This window comes from Nicotiana sylvestris, chromosome 3 (assembly GCF_000393655.2).
Source record: "Nicotiana sylvestris chromosome 3, ASM39365v2, whole genome shotgun sequence".
NCBI lineage: Eukaryota > Viridiplantae > Streptophyta > Magnoliopsida > Solanales > Solanaceae > Nicotiana > Nicotiana sylvestris.
The window spans coordinates 199576836-199585719 of record NC_091059.1 but is presented as its reverse complement, the minus strand read 5'-3'; the positions used below and the strand labels follow the sequence as shown (position 1 = coordinate 199585719).

General features: G+C 37.6%; 1 long non-coding RNA gene across 1 annotated transcript; it reads right to left on the bottom strand.

Moving 5' to 3' along the window:
* Positions 1 to 3899: 3899 nt before the first annotated feature.
* On the bottom strand, positions 3900 to 8248 carry LOC104224410 (uncharacterized). The gene is made up of 3 exons (XR_011405928.1): positions 7900 to 8248; positions 6954 to 7111; positions 3900 to 4335 (listed from the first exon to the last, which is right to left on the bottom strand). It is a non-coding gene; the product is annotated as an uncharacterized lncRNA (long non-coding RNA).
* Between the last annotated feature and the right edge of the window lie 636 nt (positions 8249 to 8884).

The following is an 8884-nucleotide window of genomic DNA, read 5'->3' as shown; positions in this document are numbered from 1 at the left end:
TCCATTTAGTCAGCATCGGGGCTCCAACCCTGAACTGAACTCTTTCCGTTTAGCCAGCATTAGGGCTCCAACCCTGAACTGAGCATTGTCTGCTAGTCAGCATTAGGGCTCCAACCCTAAACTGAACTTTTTCCATTTAGTCAGCATTAGGGCTTCAACCCTGAACTGAACTTTTTCCATTTGGCCAGTATTAGGGCTCTAACCCTGAACTGAGCATTGTCTGTTAGTCAGCATTAGGGCTCTAACCCTGAACTGAACTTTTTCCATTTAGCCAGCATTAGGGCTCCAACCCTGAACTGAGCATTGTCTGTTAGTCAGCATTAGGGCTCCAACCCTGAACTGAACTTTTTAAATTTAGCCAGCATTAGGGCTCCAACCCTAAACTGAGCATTGTTTGTTAGTCAGCATTAGGGCTCTAACCCTGAACTGAACTTTTTCCATTTAGTCAGCATTAGGGCTTCAACCCTGAACTGAACTTTTTCCATTTGGCCAGCATTAGGGCTCCAACCCTGAACTGAGCATTGTCTATTAGTCAGCATTAGGGCTCCAACCCTAAACTGAACTTTTTCCATTTATCCAGCATTAGGGCTCCAACCCTAAACTGAACTTTTTCCATTTAGTCAGCATTAGGGCTTCAACCCTGAACTGAACTTTTTCCATTTGGCCAGCATTAGGGCTCCAACCCTGAACTGAGCATTGTCTGTTAGTCAGCATTATGGCTCCAACCCTGAACTGAACTTTTTCCATTTAGCCAGCATTAGGGCTCCAACCCTGAACTGAGCGTTGTTTGTTAGTCAGCATTAGGGCTCTAACCCTGAACTAAACTTTTTCCATTTAGCCAGCATTAGGGCTCCAACCCGGAACTGAGCATCTTCCATTTAGCCAGCATTAGGGTTCCAACCCTGAACTGAGCACTTTTCCATTTAGCCAGCATTAGGGCTCCAACCATGAACTGAGCATTTTTACCTTGCGGCAATATTAGGGATCCAATCCCGGAGTTGGCATTTTGTAGACTGAAATTTTCCAATCCCTTCATCAATTCTATAAACTTCCTGGCAATTAACTCACAAAATTTTCCTAGTGAAACTGGGGCAGAAAATTTCTTTCGTTTGTTTTTCCCCGCAGGTCTGACCTCGAGGCGCATGGATCGAGATGACCCACGAGATGAGTCTCAACCCAGAATAAAGAAAAGAAGAAGAAAAAAAGAAGATGTTCCGAGATACTTGGAAAAACGAAGGGCGGATCGCCCCAAGATTCGATCAAGGTCCCGAGTTCTACCAATCCCCTCTCACTCAATATCACAGAAATAAACAGGCGCCTACAACTTGAAAGCATCAAGATTCGGATCGAAGTCTACAAGCAGAATCAGCTAAGACCCAAGATCAAGTTGCAAAAGAATCATAGATAGGAATCTTGTAACTAGCAGTTGACAAGCATAAGTAATTAGTTCAGTTTCAATTTTCCTTTGGTTGTAATAAGGCGGTCAGTAAAGCAACTATGGCAACAGCAACAACAGTAACAGCAAGCATTGCAATCCCATGGTAGTCCCGGCTACCGAAGTTTCCCGAACTACATTGACCTGATTCCTGTTTAGCCCAGGATATGTAGGAAATCTTCGAAGCAAAGATTCGGTCAAATCTTTCAAAATGTGCTTCACACGGAGTATTCCAATAGGCAAAAATCGCTCATATCCGCTCACTTTATCTTTGCACGAAAACTCTTCGTGTTTCCGAACAAAGAGGGGCAGCTGTGAGCACGTGATTTTTGTTTTACGCGACAATCACTCCAAAAGAAATCAAAAATAATAGCAAATGGTCTTGATGTACAATTTTTGGAATTTACATGGCATTTTTGGTAGTTATTTGTGATCTTGTCCGTTTTTATTTTTATCAAACAAAAAAAATATAAAAAATATATGTCGTGTGTAGTTGAACCGTAATCCGATTATTAAAAGGAAAATCACAAAAAATGCATCTTTCATTCTATTTTGTCATTAAGTGATGTTATTTTAATTGAATGTTAATTGTGTGTTAATTATTGTTTAATGTTTTTTAGTATTATTTGGCATTTTAATTAAGAGATTAAAAAAGAGGGTTTTCGGATTTGGGCCAGTCCAAATTAAAACAAACAGGCCCAAACAACCCAATCCAGAATCCCTGTTTACCCGGTCCAGTTGAGCTGGCCACACAACCGTCCAAACGACGTCGTTGAGCCGCTTTCAATCTGGACCGTTGATCTCAGAATGATCAACGACCAAGATCATATCCCCCGTACCCACATACGAACCCAACCCGTTCAACCCCGGACCAACCCGACCCCAATAATAAACCAAACGACACCGTTTGGATTAACCCTTGAATCTAGGTCGTTGATCTCGAGTGATCTAACGGCCAAGACCCAACCATCCACCCCATATAAAAGCCTCCATATCATACCCTACCCCCCTATCCAAGCACCCCTCCCTTAAGTCGTCTCCTTCACTAGACCCCAAAACCCATGAAACCCTAACGTCGCCCCCTTTCCCCTCACCATTAAACCCGGTGGTAAGGACACCGGTGACCACCACCTTAACACCCTAGACGCACCTCACCACCCTGAATCCAAATCCACCAACCGCTTAGTTCGAATCAGTCCCTAGGTTCTCGAATCTTCATTTGAAGATTCGAGCAGAACTTCAATCTACACCGATCTACCCCAGGTTCATACCAGACACTCCCCTGACCTCTCTCGTGACCAAACCAGGCTTCGTTTGGTCCGAATCTAACCAGGGAAACATAAATCCCAAATCTGCCCTTAGGAACCCTAGAAGTCCTGATGTCCGATCTGTGTCCGTTTGAACCAGATGATTAGGGTCTAATGGACCTTAATCGAAGTGTTCTCAGTTGAGAACACTTCGATTAAAGTCCGTTCAACCCCAAGAAAGGTCGATTCAAATCCGAGTTAGGGTTTGCTGATTTTCCAAGACTCTAAGGTATTTTTGCTTTCCCTTTTCTTTATCAGTTCATGTGTTTGTTATAGTTAAATGTCTGTTCGTATGGCTAAATGTTTTAGTTGATTTGCTTTGAATTTTGACTGTCCCGTCCACTTTGCCCAAGATTTCTGTATTTGGTCAAGCCCTTCTTCAGTTTGTGTGTGTTTGTAAACTGTACAATCGACTAAAATTGAAATTGGTCGATTAATTAGTTCCCAGGGTCATTTTTGTTTTGACAGTGCAATCTGAACCTCTTGTTGATACTGTTGGATTTCTGATCATTGGCTTCGATTGTATGTGTTATAATTAGTATAGTCGAGTCGATATACGTCGTCAATTAGTTTCAGACTGGAATGATAGCAATTTGACTCATGCTATTTTGATTTACTGAAGCATTGTTGAATCAGATTAGTTTGTTGCCACTATGTATTAGTCTGTTTAGCCAAATCAGAAAACATTTAAGGATTGATTTATAGCTGCAGTCTAGAATAGGTCTCAGATTTTAATTCAATTGATGGCATTGTTTACTCATTTTTCAACCTTGGGCAGCATGTGCATTGCAATGTAATGGACAGCATGTGCTGTCAGAACACACCCCTGCTGCCCATACCCTGATTTGGTTTAGAAATAATAAACCCTACTTAAAAAGATAGATCTGCCAGGAGAATATCATGGGAGGGGTTTTTTATTTTATTTGGGAGTGGGAAAGATAGCAGGCCACATGGGAGGAGTCTGAATTGTCTAACAGGATGTAAATGGCCTGATGCTAGGCTATAAATAGAAGAACTTCCATTAGCTTAAGGAGATAGGGAGACAGAGATATACTCAGGGAGATATACAGAAAAGATAGAGAGGGAGACTAGAAAGACATATAGAAAATAGAGGCATATACAGGGATACACATTGAGAGATACACACACACAGACACACATAAGGAACACAGACAGATAGATAGAGGGGAGAGATAGAAAACACACTGACAAAATCAGAAACTGTTCTTCCCATTTGTTGTTTTGATTTCACTTGTTTCGACCTGTTTAATCAATACTGATTTCTCCAAGTCCCAACTGAGGTTACTGGTTGTGTTTCATTGGTTTATTTCTGGATTTGGTCTGTCTGAGCTCTGATTCTACTCCACTGCTTCTTGCTGTCATTTTGCTACTCTTTCCCTTGGTCATAGTTGCACCCTTGCATTGGGATTGTTCTGCTGTTATTTGTTGCTACTGCTGCGGCTCGTTGCTTTATTTGTGATCACTGCTGTCATCTGAGTTTGTTGCTGACTTGCTGCTTCTATTTTCTTCTTTGCATTTCAGCATCCAGGTACACATTTTCGAATCTCATATTGATGTAACAATAGCAATGATCTGAAATGAAAGACGCGAAGAATTTTTAGTCCTTTGGTACTGCACCCATAGTCTTATAAAGTGTTAGTAAATTCACGCAAATCTTCAGATTGTAACTCGATAGGAAGATAAAGCAGGTAGTTTTGTATTTAAAACTGGGTCTGTTTAATTATCTTAACTTACAATGGTTTACCTTGTTTAATTGTGTGTGTGATGTGATTACGTAATTCGTGGAATGTACGAGTAATTGGTACACCAAAAACTAGACTTCATTCTTAGTTATGTTCTGCACGTATAAGATGGATTGCTGTTAACCTGGACAGATGCAACATTAGTTTCAAACTATTCAACTTAATTCCTTCACATCCGAATTCCACTAGGCAGTTTGAATCTAATTAATAGCAGTTTTCTAATAAATAGTCGATTCCATTAATCAAGACCAAATAAGCTAGTTTAAATTCAAACTTGAAGGCCGTTTAGTGTAAGTTTAGTATATGTTATTCGTCTTGCTTGCAATCTCCCTTAAGCAAATTAACAACGTATTCACTCTTTGAAGTAAGGCATGAGGCGATTCCCACCTTATAAACAACCAATCAGATAATTAAACAAGAATCCGGAATCGGTCAAGCATGCAATTTACTTAGAACGTAATTTCTTTCTCCATTTATTAGAGACAAACATAATAAAAATGTAATCATCGTAGGCGTACTTGCTTCACAAAATGAGATGAGCCTCGTTAAATAAGAGACACAAACTTGCGGGGCCCTCATAAGTGTATATATGTATATCAAATACATAGAATTTGGGATGGATTGTTTAGTGTATTTCACTACCTTCTCTAAAGATAATAATGCGTTAGACTCTTTAGGCGCGACTTAATTAAATTACATTCTTAAATTCGGGTGCGCATTTATGTGACCCAAATTCAAATCTCAACAGAGTCGAAATGTGTTAACAACTACGGGTGCATTGATTGTGACGTGGTTCGAGATGCATTTTCACGACGTTGCAATTCTATAAAAATAAATGATAATAATAAAAGCGGTTTAAACTTAATAAAAGAACATAAGTCACAACATGTATTTAAATCAGATATTTAGCCATTATAACAATTTAAGCGACCGTGCTAGAACCACGAGATTCGAGGGTGCCTAACACCTTCCCTCGGGTCAACAGAATTCCTTACTTAGAATTTCTGGTTCGCAGACTTCATTTGGAAAAGTCGAAAATCTCCTCGATTTGGGATTCAAGATAAACCGGTGACTTGGGACACCAAAAGCCAAACCTTTCCCAAGTGGCGACTCTGAATTAAATAAATAATCCCATTTCGAATATTGTCACTTAAATTGGAAAAACTTCCCTCGCGCATTTTACCCTTCGGGGCGGGCGCGCAAAAAGGAGGTGTGACAAGAGACATAGCATTCAGAGAAAAATCAATAAATATGGGTGAAATTATGAGATATAGATCAAAGCTATAGGACTATTACCATAACGTGATCAACCTTGCTTTCTTTTTCCGATCAACTCTCCCCCCCCCCCCCCATGTTTCTTGCTTGAGAACATGGATTAAATATATTCCCTAAATTATAACTCATCCAACACTTGTTTGATCATGTCTATATACCTTGTCCGTAAGATGATTGTGTATTCATGTACTCCTTTTAAGGATGCATCACAGGCATATGATCCTTCGCTAACATCGCTTTTCCACAAATTATCAGTCTTTTAGCAGGTAGCTAAGCCTTTTTTCCTTGTAGTTCTCTGTTGTCATTTTTATACTTGGTAGTATGTTAAGTCAATGGTCTACAGAAGCATTAGGTAACTTAATTACTTAAATGGTGATGCAAAGATACTGGAGAGTAAAATATAGGAACTTCAGGAGACATAGATGAGGGAAAATGTATATGATTAAGAATATAGAAACCAGTTTAACAAAACTACTGCAGAATATATTCAGCTATAAAGGCAAATGCTTCTGTTATAAATCAGAAGGCAATGAGAATTGGTTAAAAACTCTAAGCTTTTTATTTTTTTAGAATGACATAAAGAATAGGAGCACGAAACTGAACATTTACAAGATTAAGAGTGAGCAAGATGCTTGGTTAGAAGTAAAGAAAATCGAAGAACCAACTGTGACTTTCTACCAACTGCTATTCTCAAAAAGAGAAAGTAGAAGATTTGACTACCTTAGAGGTTGTCACTAATGTTATAACTCTGAGAATTGAAATGGTAATCAAAATGAAAATTCAACTATTTGTATGCATTAACCAGTACTCGAAAAGAGCTTGTCCAAATATTGATCTTGAATCTAACTTATTAATATCTGAAAATTACTTTGGAAGTTGCATTTACAAAGAATTAGAAGGAAGTTAGAGTCATCTCAAGACTATGGATTATGGAAGACTACATCATAAGCTCCAATGTTAGATATAGCATATATAACTGATTTAAAAGAAAAACGCTCACCAAAGTATCATTATATTTCCAAGAATCATATCTTTTCAGTGAAACCAAAATCTCTAATTTTTATGTACTTAAAAAACTGATTGACAAAAAACTGCACCATTGGACTGAAAGGATATCTATTTAAGCTTGGTTAAACAAAGTTGATTGTATACATAGAAGATAAATAAAATTACCTATTTATCTTGCAAAAACAAGATTCTGAAATTTCATCTTTCTCTCAGGACTTTCTCATTCTCAACTTTTGTCCAGAACTTTGAATTTTGCATGTCCAATCAGGTGTAGCTGGTGTTACTTGATTAATGTTGCTTCCTTTGCCATGATGTTTTGATACCTATAATTTTCTTCAATAAAATATATGTATTATACATTTCAAATTCATAAAGATATATAAGGCTAACAGAGCAGAAATAATCTATTATGCAAAAAAATAGAAATTTCTAATCCAATATGTAGAAGTTTCTTCATACTGAATAATCATGTATCTTGGTGAAAAATGTCCAACTTAGTAAATGCAGTATTTCCTGAATTGCACCTTCCTAAAAAAAGATAGGACATATATTGTGCAGAAAAGAACAAAAGGAGAAAGAAAGACACTAAATTAACTCGAGATATGTTACATTTTTAATATAAACAAGATCAGTTACAAGATTGACTTGCAGAAATGCCTAGGTTACATCTGAAACGATAAGAAACTAATAAAATAATATTAAATATCAGTTGAATGAAAAACAGAATGTGAAAGAAGCTTCATCTTAGAAATTTCTAATTAGAATCAATTGAGTTAGCAAATCTAATGTGTCTACAATTTTTTTTCCTTTTATTTTAATTCAAATCATTTAGGCAATGTTTCCACTGTAACACAAAAAAAAAAAATACAAAGGAGCGGTCTAGCTGAACTCATTAGATAATTCTAGGATATATTCAGGTAATAACCCAAGTTTTCTTTCCGTAACCACCTTTCTTCTAACTAAAAAAAACGTTATTCACCTTTCTTTATGCCAAGAAATTAATTATATACGGCAATAGAAAACGGCGAACCAACAAAAATAACAGCATATACACATGAATTTTGAAAAAAAAAAAACCCACATGTATACTAAAGGAAGAACAAGCTCTTACCGAACCATAAAATGCTGACTGAATCAGGACATCTCTGAGATTCATCCTAGAAAAAAGAGTATAGATTCATAATTAGATGATCTATATGTCTATATTCACTTTGACTTAAAAGAGAGAGAGAGAGAGAAAGATAAAAAAAATAAAAACGAAATTATGCACAGAGTTATCAGCAATTCAGCATCTTCAAAGTTAATACAGTGAATAGTCTCCTTTTTCAATTGAAATTGCACATCCCTTTGTCGCTTCTGAATAGTGCTGGAGTTTAGAATTTCGATTGGTTTTCTCTGCTTTGATTTGATATTTTCTGGAAAAATTGAGCGTTCTCTGCATGGAGATACAAAGAGGAGAGGGCGAATAGGGAAGGATAGAGAAAAGAAAGCGGAAACAGAGAAAGACACGTGATTTACTTAAAATAGAGTAGCAGCACACGTGTTCACGGAAGAAGGACAAAAGAATTCAAAAACCAATAAAATGTGTCAAGGTCTATAGTACAATTAATACAACATAATGTACAATGGACTATTGCTGTGTTCGTACACCTCTTTCCACTTATGTCACACCTCCTTTTTCACCTGCGCCCGCAGGGCACAGAGGGAGTTTTTCCAATTAAAGGACAATCGAAACGGGATTTATTTATTTATTTCAGAGTCGCCACTTAGGAGATTTATGGTGTCCCAAGTCACCGGTTGAATCCCGAATCGAGGAAAAGATTGACTCTGTATTACAGTCCGCGAACCAGAAATCCAAGTAAGGAATTCTGTTAACCCGGGAGAAGGTGTTAGGCATTCCCGAGTTCCGTGGTTCTAGCACGATCGCTCAACTGTCATATTCGGCTTATTTATCTGATTTTAATACATGTTGAACCTATGTGCAAATTTTAACTGTGTACCGCTTTTATTATTATTATTTTTTTACCGAGGATTGCAACATCATAAAAATACATCTCGAACCATGTCACATCAGTGCACCCGTGGTTATTGACACA